Raw genomic sequence first — 14,335 nt, forward strand, 5'->3', positions numbered from 1 at the left:
GATCAAAAAATCTGATCTGCAAATCCAGTTAACTAAATGTAATTGATAGTTGTTAATTCTATGACTTTCTATAGCTGATTATGTAGATATAAGAAAATGTTGTATGCAGTGTTTTTATCGTATTTTTCATAAACAATAGTATTCAATATGGCAAAGCAATGTACAAATTTGATATCTCTCTATATAGGCACTGTAAAAAAGTTAATAGTCTGTACAAAAATTTGTATCAAAATAAGAAAACTAAAAGTCTTTCAGTTGTGAACATTTTTGTAGGTATATATGTAAATATTTTCACTGGAACCATGTAAATTTTAGTAACTCTAAAAGAATGTATAATAAAAGTCAAGTCAACTTTGTAAATTTGAAAAAAAGTTTTGTACAAAATTTTTAGATAAACAAAACGTGCAATGTAATCAGTGTAAATATCTTCCATTAAAAGCAGCATTCATTCCAAATTGCAATGGGAATAATGTTTGTGTATTTCTTCTAATCTGGTGATAAAATTCTTTAATATGTTATGAACTAAATCTAAGATACATATTGCTGCCTAAGAATAAGGGTTGCATATAATCTAATGACTCTAATGCCTTGGTTTTTGTTAGTTCATGGTTTTGATATTTTGTTGCTGATAAGTTCATTAATAGCCAGGGTCTTATAGAATCCTAAGTTGGGAGTCCAAATTCAACAAATATATATGTCATATATGAACACACAGTTAGAGAGAGAGAAAATTTAAAGAAGAATTTTAGCCTTGAGCTGCAGAGATATCTTATATAAATACCCCTATGTCATGGAAAAGAAAAAAAAGATGAGCTGTAAATATCCCAGGTTGTAATAGTGAGTTATTGAATAAAATACTCTCCCCTAACATGAAATGAGTGGCTACTTTTGTAAATAAATACTGTGTTCACTTTCAGTGAAGTTTTCAAAATGTGTATCATCAGATTTGAAGAAATATGCAAATTTTTATTGCAAGAATTTTCCTCAGATATATTACTTTATAAAGTTTGTTTTTATTACAAATGTAACATAGCTGTAAAGATACAGAAGTGTATCATATTTCCTATGTAAATAATACAAGTGCCTATCATTAAGGTTTATTTCCCCTTATCAAATAATGTCTGTTACTTCTGTTTGGTTTGATGATTTTCTATGGCCATGATATCATACTATTGATTCCATTTGAAGTCATTTTATTTATTGCTATATATATTTTAGATATGATTATATTTCTGATTTTGTGATTATATTCCTGAAAAAAATGTCGGAATTTTTATACATTTTTTTTAATTTTGAAAATATTTTGACAAATATCATATAATAACAAAATAACAATACATTTTAATTATAACCTTTTCCAAACCAATGGAAGTAGTGTATATTATTTGATAAGAGGGAATAATTATCATAAATACTTGCATAATGTATTTTCATTTCAATGTAAAATAGAAAGAGTTATGATAATGGAAAATGTATATTTCTCAAGATTTAATTACTTGTAGGATTTTTAAAACAAAATCATTCCTATTTCTTTGTCAATATTTGACAAAAGCTGTAATATATGAGAATATTGTAAAGATATAGTCATTGTACAGATGAGGTAATCAATGGTGCTTACTGGGTTTGTCCCCTTTGTTCAGTTATATTGGTAACCAGTTTTAACAGAAGTGAGGGTATGTCTCAAAAAGGTTTTAATGCTGTAATTAAATATTGAATTTATTTGCCATCATATAGAAAAATTAAATTAAGGATAGCTAAACTAAATAGTAGATCATATATTCAGACATGCATTATATATTACTGTACACAAATGTTGACTTCAGGGCTAAAAGTTAAAATTATTCCCACCGGTGATCGCTGAAATGGCAAGTTGTCAGAGTTTCTTCTGTAGAAAATTAAAAAAAATGTTATATAAAGAATTCTAAAACACAGTATTTATCAATGGTAAAACTATATTTTTCACTAGGTAATATAAAAATATAAAGATGTGGTAAGATAGCATACATTACTTAAAATATTTATTGGCATACAAAAATTTGAATTTTGTGATTGATATATATTTTTTTTTTAAATAAAAAAAATCGATACTTTCAAAAGAAATATTTCAAATTCTTTGAAATGCAGTTAACCTTCAAATACTTTGAAATTTAATTTAGAAAGAAGAAAAAATGATGATAGGTTGGATGGAGACGGAAGAAAAGAAACTTTGACAATTGAACATTTCAGTATTCAAAACAAAATTATGTATGGTATGATTTTAAAGCATTCCTAATTAGCATAATGAATGAATTGTGTAGATATTGGTTGTGTATAGAACATTATAGCAGTACTGCTGGTTGTTACTGCATGTTGTACTGGAAAGGCTGTGAAGTTGTTATAACGTTTGTAAATGGTTTTGTTTTAGTGGGAAATTTTTGTTTCATGGAAAGTGTTTTGAAAATGGTGTTTTACCTTCAAGAATTGATTTTATTTTATATATAAATTTAGCAAAGGATCTTTCTAGACCACTTTTGATTTATTTACCTTGACTCGGCATATTTTTTTTCCAAATTAATGAATTAGTTAATTTGTAGTTTCCCAAAAGTTAAGCTTAAAGTATCTGTGTAAAAGATTTGATGAAGGCAAAATTTATTACGGGATCTTATTGTCGAACATGAAACAACCAGAGTATTGTCTATAGTGTACAGAGTTTAATCCTGCTGCCTTGTACAAAGTTACCAAGAGTGCTACATATACATGTGATACATTGTCATCTACAGATAGTTTGTACAAAGTTTTGTAATATATAACTCATAGCTGTCAAAAAAAGGACTGTTTTCAACAGTATTTTCTATGATTTTGGTTGCAGTTGAAGCTAGTGTACATCATAGTTCTAGGTTGCTGGTCTTCAATTGACTGATATTAAGTGAGTGTAGATTTATGCACAATAACATTAACAGATTTTAATATGGCAACTGATATATGGATACTGGTTTTCAAAACTCTATAATCAACTGTTGATATACAAACAAGACTTAAAAAAAAACTTAAGGGAATTTTATAAACAAATGGAGACCGTGTTTAATTTGAAACTGCATGATTACAGTTTGCTTAAGATACTTAATTGGTAGGGACTCAACAAGAAATTATTAAATGCATCAAGTAGGGAAAAGGGGTGTGGGGGATTAATGATATTAATTATAAATAGGAGTGTTGTTTTTTAAGGCAGAAATTAATAAGTGACTAGATATCATAATTGTGATGTACACTTGCTTCATTGTAGCCTGTAATTAAAATATCATTATAATGTACAGAATTATCATGTAAACAAACCATTTAGGACCAAACCTGTAATATAAGAAGTTTGTACAGAGATTGTAAGTAGTTCTGTTTTTGTATATTTAGTTCTTCATTCAACAACTCATCTTTCATTGAGTCTGATATCAGAATCGTAATGGCACCCAATGAAAACTTACAAGGAAACATAAGATGTATTAATAGGGATTTCAGTGTTGGATTATCGGATCTATATTTTTTTCTAATCAATTTTACTTGCACTGGAAATATTTCGTTTTTCATATTTTATCTTAATTTTCAAATACATCTACCGATACTTGTGCAATGGAATTAACTTGAAAATATTAAGAAACATTAATTTTCTTGAATTTATCTTCATGGAACAATTAAAATAGAATGCTGCAACTAAAGGTCCCAGGTTTTGAGCAAGTCTTGGATAATTATTTTTGTAGGATTTGAAAATTGTCATATTCTTTGATTTGGCAATAGAACATGTCGTCGTTTTTTTCTATGGTCGGGTTGTTGTCTCTTTGGCACATTCCCCATTTCCATTCTCAATTTTATCTCTTGATTGGCTTACTGATCTTAGATAATCCAATTTCAAACCCCTATTAATACAGTTCTAATGTGCCTTCATTCCCATAAGGACCATAGAAGTTTTACAATGTGTACAGAAAAATATTTTTAACAAAATGTATGAATTTTGTTAATTGCGACTTAAAAGGGGGGGATGGGATGGACTGTCTGTTTGACTTACAGAGGGAGGACGCTAGAAAGGTAGACTACTTTTATATGAACGTGACCTGATTAAAGGCGATTACACAAGACCATTGCAAATTTGATTAAAAACAATCTTCACTCAGTAATATTCTAACGCAAATCATCAAAGAGATAAATGATGTGCTTGAGAATTGAAAACAAAATTTGAGATTGCATTTAAAACTGCCTGTTGACAATATTATCGACTGATTTATCAAGTGACAATCTTTATTATGAAGAGTAGGAGAAAAGTCATCTTTCAAATTTTCCAAGTTATTTAAACAATGCAAGGGCTTGCAAGCATATACACTAATACTGCTAAGTTGTACAAGTCATGCTTATTTAAACAGACCATTCTTATTCATTGTGGAATAAGATATAAATATTAATTGATATGATTCATTGCTTGTTTTAGCCTTATATTAATTTCTAGTTTATATCAGGGGACGGGATGGATAGAATCATTTCAAACAGGTTATAATTAATATTCTTGTTAGATCTTGAGCAGTTGATTTTATAAACAGATGAGTGATTTTCAGAACATAACTAATAGAAGCATATTATTATATAAGTATGCAGAATGACATAACCAACTATTCTTTAGACTTAAAAATGGTCAATTAAAAAAGGCTGAAGATTCAGTACCCATAGATATATTAGATATGAAATCTAATATATTTTATATCGGAAGTTTTTTAGTTTTTTTTTTATCTCCTAGAAGTAATTGGTTGCATGTTCACCAAGTTAGGGATTTTGTTGTTATATTTTATCTCATGTTTGGTACACATTACTTGCAATGTGAAATAGACTCTGTTGTAGCCCTGACAAATAGTTCTCACCATCAGAAGGGTTAAAGAGAGAAGATCTGTTTTCAAATAATGAAATTGGGTGACAATTTGTGCAGACTCGAGGTCTTTCATTAGAATCAGGTCTTTGATAATCATTGTACAAAATAGATGTGTGACTGCTTAACTTTAAGATATCTTAAAGTTAAGCAGTCACACATCTATTTTCAGTTATTGGAGTTGTGAATGTTAGGTATCAAGTAGTTTCCAAATATATATTTTTTGTCTATTCACCTTTTGTAGTATTGACTTGCATGATTTTCTGGAGAGTGTCTATACATATTTAAAACTCATTCTAGGTTAAAATTATACACCAAGTTTTGTAGATGGTATATCAAAGTTTGTTTCACATTGCAAGTTTTTGTATATATTTTCATGTTTTTTTGCCAGATATCATTGTCATCATCACTTTAGTTGTCAACAAATTAATGGGTCCAATAAGTAATTTAGTACATGGAATGTTCACTTTATATTGTACAGTAGATGTGTAGTATTTTAGGATGTTGTATATTTTGCCATTTGCTTCTTTTTCTTTATTCATATATATTCATTCCTCTTTATTTTCTGTTCTAGAGGAATATTGATATTTTTAGATATTGTCTACAAATACAAATTACACTTATGGGATTTTGAGTCCATTGAAATGTAATTGGTTTTGGATTATAGAGGGACAAAAGTGGAATGTGGTCTCCTTAATTTTAAGTATCCAAGCTGTTTATATTATATAGGGATTGATTTTGTATCTCGAGAAACTTTCATTTAAATTAAGAACAACTAATGTTAATATCAGAACATTTTAAAATGCTTATAATAGGCAATTTTACATCAGGGTATAAAATATGAAATTTTTGTTGAGGTAATACTTATGCTTATTGGGGTATGTACATTCAAAGGAAACCTTTCCTCTCATTCTTTGCTTATCAGGGTAGCATAGTACATATATATATATCTTGTATATTTAGCCATCTGTGTACAAACATTTGCAATGTATAGCTCAGTATATTTTATATTGTAAAAATAGTAGTCAGAGAATTATATATATGTCTATAAGCCATCATTATTATGTACATTCAGTGAAGTGGAACAACTATGTCAGTGCTTTCATTTTTGTCAATATTGTATATGAACCCAATGGGGAAAACCGGGCGTTTACCCATTTTGTACATTGTACAGAATTTTTGTAGATTTGTGTAAAGATCTTTTATACTGACTGGCAAAACAAGGTTACAAAATAGTTTTCATTGTGTATATTTTCTTCCTTTTGATAAAATCTTTGTTGATTCTCCATTCATAAATTTGTAAATATGTGAATATTTTCCTACATATCAGTTTTATTTGGAACATCGCTCGGGTCTCCTTGTATTAAGTTATCTAAACTAAACCATTGTTTTAAATTTGATCGAAAATAGAGTATTAGTTTAAGGGAAGATACTTAAGACAAATCACCTATATCTTGGGGACTTATCTATTTAAAATATTCTTTCAATTCAATTACAAAATATTACATTGTTGATAATAATATAAACAGTACTAATTTAAAATGCAAATTACCAGTAAATAGAATACAGTTGATATTTGTGATAATTTCTGTTTTGGTCATATTAAACGAGATACATCAGATTTGATGTATTATATACTTACTAGTTCTCCCATTAAGTTGTATATTCGGGTTATTTTTTATACATTGTACAGTATGCTACTTTGTACGCTTGTTTTGTAGTCATGTAGTTGAGGTTCATGCTTTTGTCTGTAAATCATGTACAGAAATCATTGCTAAAAAAACTCATGAATTTTCATCATCTACTAAAACCTTGTGTTTTGCAATTAAATGAATAAAAAAGTCTAAATAAATTGGGTAGTTGAGCTTTATTGACAGTTCAGATGGCATGATTAATACAGGGGTTGAACATTTTATGTTGATTTAATGGCATCCAGACATCAATGCATTGCAGTCGATTAGAAATCAAAATCATGATATATCAAACCTAGTTTTATAGCTAGCTAAACCTCTCACTTGTTTGACGGTCACATAAATTCTATTATATTATCAATGCTGTGTGAAAACGGACATAATAGGTAAAAATGTCAAAAATTGGGGTACAGCAGTCTACATTGTAACTCATTCAATTTAAAAAGAAAGAAATATGTAACAAATACAAGACGAAGGGGCTTATGAAAAAAAGCTCATTAGTAAAAATGAAAGACAAGATTACTAGAATTTACCATAGCATACTAACAAAATGACCAGATATCTTCGTACAGAGCCACGTGAAATATAACAAAGAAACACAAAAACTCTTATACACACAGGCACATTAGCAAAAATGAAAAACAAGAATATTTACCATAACACAATGACGGAATGTTAAAAGTACAGAGCCACGTCAAATGGATATAATCAAAGCAGACTAAAAAGTAAAAGTACTATAAACTATTCATAAAGACATAAAAGACTACTACAACACGTTATTAAGATAATAAGCAAGGTCAGTACCCAGAATCTATACATCAAGACAATCTTGTATTTGTGAAGTTGATGCGGAATATTTATCAACCTGGTCTTGGTACCTACCTTCTGATGAACTGTTTTTATATGACCGCAAAAATTTTAATTTTTTGGTCGTATATTGCTATCACGTTGGCGTCGTAGTCCGAATACTTTTAGTTTTCGCACTCTAACTTTAGTAAAAGTGAATAGAAATCAATGAAATTTTAACACAAGGTTTATGACCACAAAAGGAAGGTTGGGATTGATTTTGGGAGTTTTGGTCCCAACATTTTAGGAATTAAGGGCCAAAAAGGGCCCAAATAAGCATTTTCTTGGTTTTCGCACTATAACTTTAGTTTAAGTGAATAGAAATCTATGAAATTTTGACAAGGTTTATGACCACAAAAGGAAGGTTGGGATTGATTTTGGGAGTTTTGGTTCCAACAGTTTAGGAATTAAGGGCTAAAAAAGGGCCCAAATAAGCATTATTCTTTGTTTTCGCACAATAACTTTAGTATAAGTAAATAGAAATCAATGAAATTTTAACACAAGGTTTATGACCACAAAAGGAAGGTTGGGATTGATTTTTGGAGTTGAGGTCACAACAGTTTATGAATTCGGGGCCAAAAAGGTGCCCAAATAAGCATTATTTTTGATTTTTGCACCATAACTTTAGTATAAGTAAATTGAAATCTATGAAATTTAAACACAAGGTTTATGACCATAAAAGGAAGGTTGGGTTTGATTCTGGGAGTTTTGGTCCTAATAGTTTAGGAAAAAGGGGCCCAAAGGGTCCCCAAAATTGAACTTTGTGTGATTTCATCAAAAATTGAATAATTGGGGTTCTTTGATATGCCGAATCTAACTATGTATGTAGATTCTTAATTTTCGGTCCCGTTTTCAAATTGGTCTACATTAAGGTCTAAAGGGTCCAAAATTAAACTTAGTTTGATTTTAACAAACATTGAATCCTTGGGGTTCTTTGATATGCTGAATTTAAAAATGTACTTAGATTTTTAATTATTGGCTTAGTTTTCAAGTTGGTCCAAATGGGGGTCCAAAATTAAACTTTGTTTGATTTCATCAAAAATTGAATAAATGGGTTCTTTGATATGCCAAATCGAACTGTGTATGTAGATTCTTAATTTTTGGTCCAGTTTTCAAATTGGTCTACATTAAGGTCCAAAGGGTCCAAAATTAAACTAAGTTTGATTTTAACAAAAATTAAATTCTTGGGCTTATTTGATATGCTTTATCTAAATATGTACTTTGATTTTTGATTATGGGCCCAGTTTTCAAGTTGGTCCAAATCAGGATTCCATATCAAGTATTGTGCAATAGCAAGAAATTTTCAATTGCACAGTATTGCACAATAGCAAGAAATATCTAATTGCACAATATTGTGTAATAGCAATTAATTTTCAATTGGAGTTATCTTTCTTTGTATAGAATAGTAATTGATAATATATGTTGGAAATTTGCCAGACATGACTATGATGTCATTTTCTATTTTTGTTTGCCAATAACTTTATGTAAATAACTTCATTGGAAATTTGCCAATATAAAATGTTGCTGATGAAGCTCTTTTTCCTTATCTTATCTAAAATGTTTTTAGATAATGTATGTTGGACATTTGCCAGACATGACTATGATGTCATTTTCTCTATTTTATTTGCCAATAACTTTATGTAAATAACTTCATTGGAAATTTGCCAATATAAAATGTTGCTGATGAAGTTTTTTTTATTGTTTTATACAATAAACAATGTATATTCACTTTTACTACCAACCAATCTTTACCATTCAGTGATAACAAGCACTTTATTTTACATTTTAATATTTTATGATGTATTTAAAAGAGTAGTTATTGTTGCAAACTCCATTAGAAATTTGAATTGATATCAGTTTTGGAAAAATGGAAACGGGGATGTGAAAAAGGGGGGGGGGGGGGGTTTAAATTTTTCTCATTTCAGATTTCATAAATAAAAAGAAAATTTCTTCAAACATTTTGTTGAGAGGATTAATATTCAACAGCATAGTGAATTGCTCAAAGGCAAAAAAAAACTTTTAAGTTCATTAGACCACATTCATTCTGTGTCAACTATTTAATTTTAGATTTAAAAAGTTTGAAGAAGAAATCTTTAATTGATTTGTAAAATCTTGACATTTGTTTTGTGTAAAAAAAAACACCATGTAATGTCAAAAATTTGATCACAATCCAAATTCAGAGCTGTATCACGCTTGAATGTTTTGTCCATACTTGCCCCAACTGTCCAGGGTTCGACCTCTGCGGTCGTATAAAGCTGCGCCCAGCGGAACACCTGGTTGAAAGCGGTGTTTTAACATACCCCTGATTCATCAAATTTTTAGTCCAACACTGGTGACCTTTAAAAAGTCTTTGAGTGGCAGCTGCAAACTCTTGAATAGCAAATAAGTTTGGGGAAATATATATCCCATATGCAGGTGAAATTGGTATATTGCTACTAATGGTAGGGGAAATTGATATTTTCAAAATGAAAATCGTCTCTTCATAGATACTGGTTCTGACTGTTGTAAATTTCAAGGTGTAAGTCTAAAACGAGGCTGAGGAAGCTGTGTTTGTTGTTTTCTTTAATTTCTAGTTATGTGGCATATATTTTAATGGAAAGAACATCATCAATATATATTATTGTTAAATTAGATGAGCTGGCTTCTTTGATCTTGTTTTTGACAAGTCAGTATCTGAAGAAACTCTACGTCCAAATTTAACAAATATGTTGTCAATAAGAAACTCCACCATATTGTTCACTTGTTCATCTTTTTAGCATGTTTTACCATTTTGTTCACTGTTAACAAAATAAGCCGAATGGTATCCCAAAGTAATAGATGTATAGCGTATGCCATTTTTGTGTTGAATGCATTGTGGATTATTTCTTTGAGATGATGTTGTAGATTTTTTATATATCAACTGTAACGCGAATCTTTATTCATACACAGGCAATAAGCTACAAACTAAACGATAGGGGACACAATTAAGTTCAGAGTCTATGGTCTGTTGACGAAATTGAAATACTTAACACCAACATTATGAGAAAAGAGAAACGTTACGTTTAGAAGTATTTCAAGAAAAAAAATCTACATATGATCTACAGCTCGGTTTTTTGGTGGAGTTCATATTCGTCAGTCTCAAAGGGGCACTAGTTACGAGATATGAAAAAAGTAGAATATAATTTAGTTTTGACCCATCATTGATAAAAGTGAAATAAGAAAATCAAAATTCGTTTTTAGCAGCCAATTTGGTACAGTTTTGTCAAAATTAAGCAAAGAAAACTCGCTGAAGAATTATAAATCGGCCTCATTAAATCCGTATTCATGTGAACTTCAATTTGACACATTAGGTACAGATTGGTAACGCATGTATTAGTGGGGTTCAATCAATAAAAAGAAAATAATGTCAATGTTGAACGTGAAACAAGGGGACCGATTCGTTCTACAAACAAATCATTCTTATACAGGTTAAAAAGTAAATGACTTATTTTTAACCAATAAAATGAAATCAATCAGCCTATAATAATCCAAAAGCACGAGGTGGCAATTTCGTTATATATTTTGTGGGCTTATATTGGGTAATGTGTGCATCGGCGGTATTCGGAGGTCATCTCAATAGTAACTAAGATAACGTCTAGACTAAAATATGCACCAACCTCTGATATATATTATTGAGTACATACTTTCCTAACTGTTTATTTCAGACTTATTGTAATTTGGATATTCGTTTTGGTATGTTATAAATCAAACGTGAGAATTTGAGTCAAATCGGTGAACATCAATTTGACAGCTAAAACCCTCTCTAAGTCTCTTAAAGTGTGTTTTAAAGACTTTTGTCTTTTCGCCGTTTTTTTCCGCTTTTTGCTATGCTTTTGTACTTCACTCTTAATTTCGACTTGTGATGGGTTGTTTTACCCTTTGGTGTCTTCCATCTCTTTTTATTTTTTACAAAAGAAGCTCACAAGACTTTATGGTATAACACATTTGGGGCAATATGCGCAATTGTTTCTCCATAGGCCGTAATGGTAACGTTTTCTTCTGTTGCTCAGCCCATATCGTAAACTTGTATATGTATGATGGCTTGTTTCGAAGCTGAGACATTTTTACATATGTGGTTAAATTTTCGGGGTACGAAGTGTGATTCATTTTTCCGTAATTTAGCAAACCCCGAGAATCCTTTTGCGATGTGGCTCCTCATGGTAAAAAATCCCATTTTTAACACAATAAGTTCTTTGAAATTTTAATACTTTGAACACATTTAATAGCTCCATGGTTTTTACACATTTATTCTGTGTTCCCCTACTTTCTAAATTAACACTAATGGTTCAGCTCAGTCATTTGTTTATCATAGAAATGTGTCAAATATCACTACACAGAGATTTTTTGTTTACACGTGACTTTTGTGTTCCTCATTTCAAGGCGCATTAGGGGTATTGTCCCATATTGAAATCCATAGTTCTGATTTATCCAAATATTTTTAGGTGATCTTCATCGGTATGACATTCTGAATAAATCTGTGTATTTTTGTCCATTTCTGAAAAAAAATAAAGTCGTTTCAGCACTATATGGCAATGACACTTTTATCGCTATATTCATTTATTTTTAATACAACGTGTATGTATAATTAATTTCTTCCAGTATACCTTTACTAGTCAAAACAAGGACAAAACTTCTGATGATAACCTTAAATTACAATATACAGACCCTGTTAAAGCATTCCATAACATTTTCCTGTGTCTTAAAGTGCATTTTGACAGAGAAATTATGCAAAAATGTAGATTTCATAAAAAAAAAAACCACCAAAATAACTATTCTTACTAGTAGACATCTGGTATATAATACTATGAAAACCCCTCAAAACTACTGGGAAAGTCATTCTTATTATGTAATTAGAGTGCAATGAAGTGCAAATTTTCAAAACTTGTCCATTCACATAATTCTATTTGAGAAAAAAAAGGCTTTTTACATGTATTTTAGTGAAAACCCTTTGTCAGTGAGAAATCCACATGAGGTATTATAGGAAACATTGTGACATGACACGTATTATGGCGTCATTAAATAACGACAGATCAAAATAGTGCTAAATAGAGTTTGCAGTGTTACATGAGAATCAGTTGCCGCAAGATTTAACTCGAAATGTTGAGTCGAAAAGATCAGTAACCAAGCCTTTTCATTTAATAGCAAAACCATAGCAACAGTTTTCATATAAGCATATTTATAACATACCGACTGTAATTTCATTTGCACAAATACCATAAATAAATAATTTAGAGCTTACCTAATAAATCAAAATGCTTACCAGTTATTCAGGACTTTTTAAAACCTTTAGTTTGCCATCTCATGTTTAATAGTAATGATATGTCTGGAACTGAAATAAGACAAAATTTTTTACTCAGGCTGTGTTATCATTTAATTTAAGTACATAAGTATTATCGAGAGAGAAAAATCTAATTCTTGAAAGTTTTATCACAAAGAAAGAAAAATGCCTCTCCCTTGTGGCTTAGCCACCTTCATTTAAACTGTTTATATTAGAAGCAACGGGTAGTAGCTAACTAGCTTAATACATGTAGTTGAATAGCAATATTGTTTTCAAGAGGGTTGGCCCTCCCCCTTTTTCACTGAGAAATGACAATATCTTGTGTTTGCTCGTGTGCATTAACAATAGTAATACATGATTTTCTTAATACATGTACAAGGTTTTTTTCTGTTTATTTGCATATGATATCTACTGACCAGGGTCAAATCATTGTATAAAAGCATGTGATGATGTATCTCACTTTACTCGTGTGAAGTGTGTTATCTCCCTTGATTATCAGCTATTCCTGCAGACCAGAGTGATAATTACATAACAAAGACTATATTGTGTCATGTTTTCTTACAATTAATTCATATTACATGTAAGTTTTCCTGCCTTTTTCAATTGAATAAACAATTCCTTTCGGATCTCTCGGGGTAAACAAAGTTATGATTGTGCCTAAAAAAAGTGTTCAGCCCCGTGCCAGTAACGATTTTAAAAGCGAAAAATTCATTGAATTTTTGCTGTTCTTTATCAATAATATTTATCTTAAATCATTTATGATAACTAGGTATAAATAAAAAACTACTAACCATCATTTTCACTATTTTCTGTGGTGTACAAGGTGAAATTATCTTAAGATATCTCTGGATCTTGTCTTAGAAGATGGGGCAATATGCGCAATTGTTTCTCCATAGGCCGTAATGGTAACGTTTTCTTCTGTTGCTCAGCCCATATCGTAAACTTGTATATGTATGATGGCTTGTTTCGAAGCTGAGACATTTTTACATATGTGGTTAAATTTTCGGGGTACGAAGTGTGATTCATTTTTCCGTAATTTAGCAAACCCCGAGAATCCTTTTGCGATGTGGCTCCTCATGGTAAAAAATCCCATTTTTAACACAATAAGTTCTTTGAAATTTTAATACTTTGAACACATTTAATAGCTCCATGGTTTTTACACATTTATTCTGTGTTCCCCTACTTTCTAAATTAACACTAATGGTTCAGCTCAGTCATTTGTTTATCATAGAAATGTGTCAAATATCACTACACAGAGATTTTTTGTTTACACGTGACTTTTGTGTTCCTCATTTCAAGGCGCATTAGGGGTATTGTCCCATTTATGAAATATCAGAGCAGAACTTACTCAATGCAAGTGAGTTATTTACGTCCCTATGTCCAGCCCAGTAGCCAAAACATCGATAATGACAGGTAAATACAACTACTAATTTAATGAAATTTGTTGTTTAAAAAAAAGAATTTAAGGATATCTGTCCCTCTGTAAAGGTCTAATTCCTTATACAAGTTAGACTATGTTTTGATTGGAGCTTTTTGTCGCAGAATAAAGACATAGCGAATTTATCTTTAGTTATCAGGCTGAGCGTCGTCCACATTTTAGATTCATTCAGTGGTAAAGTAATT

At 30.3% G+C, this 14,335-nt stretch overlaps 1 long non-coding RNA gene across 1 annotated transcript; it reads right to left on the reverse strand.

Annotated features, from left to right (window-relative positions):
- Window positions 1-11,524: 11,524 nt before the first annotated feature.
- Window positions 11,525-14,037, reverse strand: LOC139498709 (uncharacterized). The gene is made up of 3 exons (XR_011657992.1): window positions 13,504-14,037; window positions 12,695-12,763; window positions 11,525-11,929 (listed from the first exon to the last, which is right to left on the reverse strand). It is a non-coding gene; the product is annotated as an uncharacterized lncRNA (long non-coding RNA).
- Between the last annotated feature and the right edge of the window lie 298 nt (window positions 14,038-14,335).

The sequence above is a fragment of the Mytilus edulis genome, chromosome 12, assembly GCF_963676685.1.
Source record: "Mytilus edulis chromosome 12, xbMytEdul2.2, whole genome shotgun sequence".
NCBI classification, from domain to species: Eukaryota; Metazoa; Mollusca; class Bivalvia; order Mytilida; family Mytilidae; genus Mytilus; species Mytilus edulis.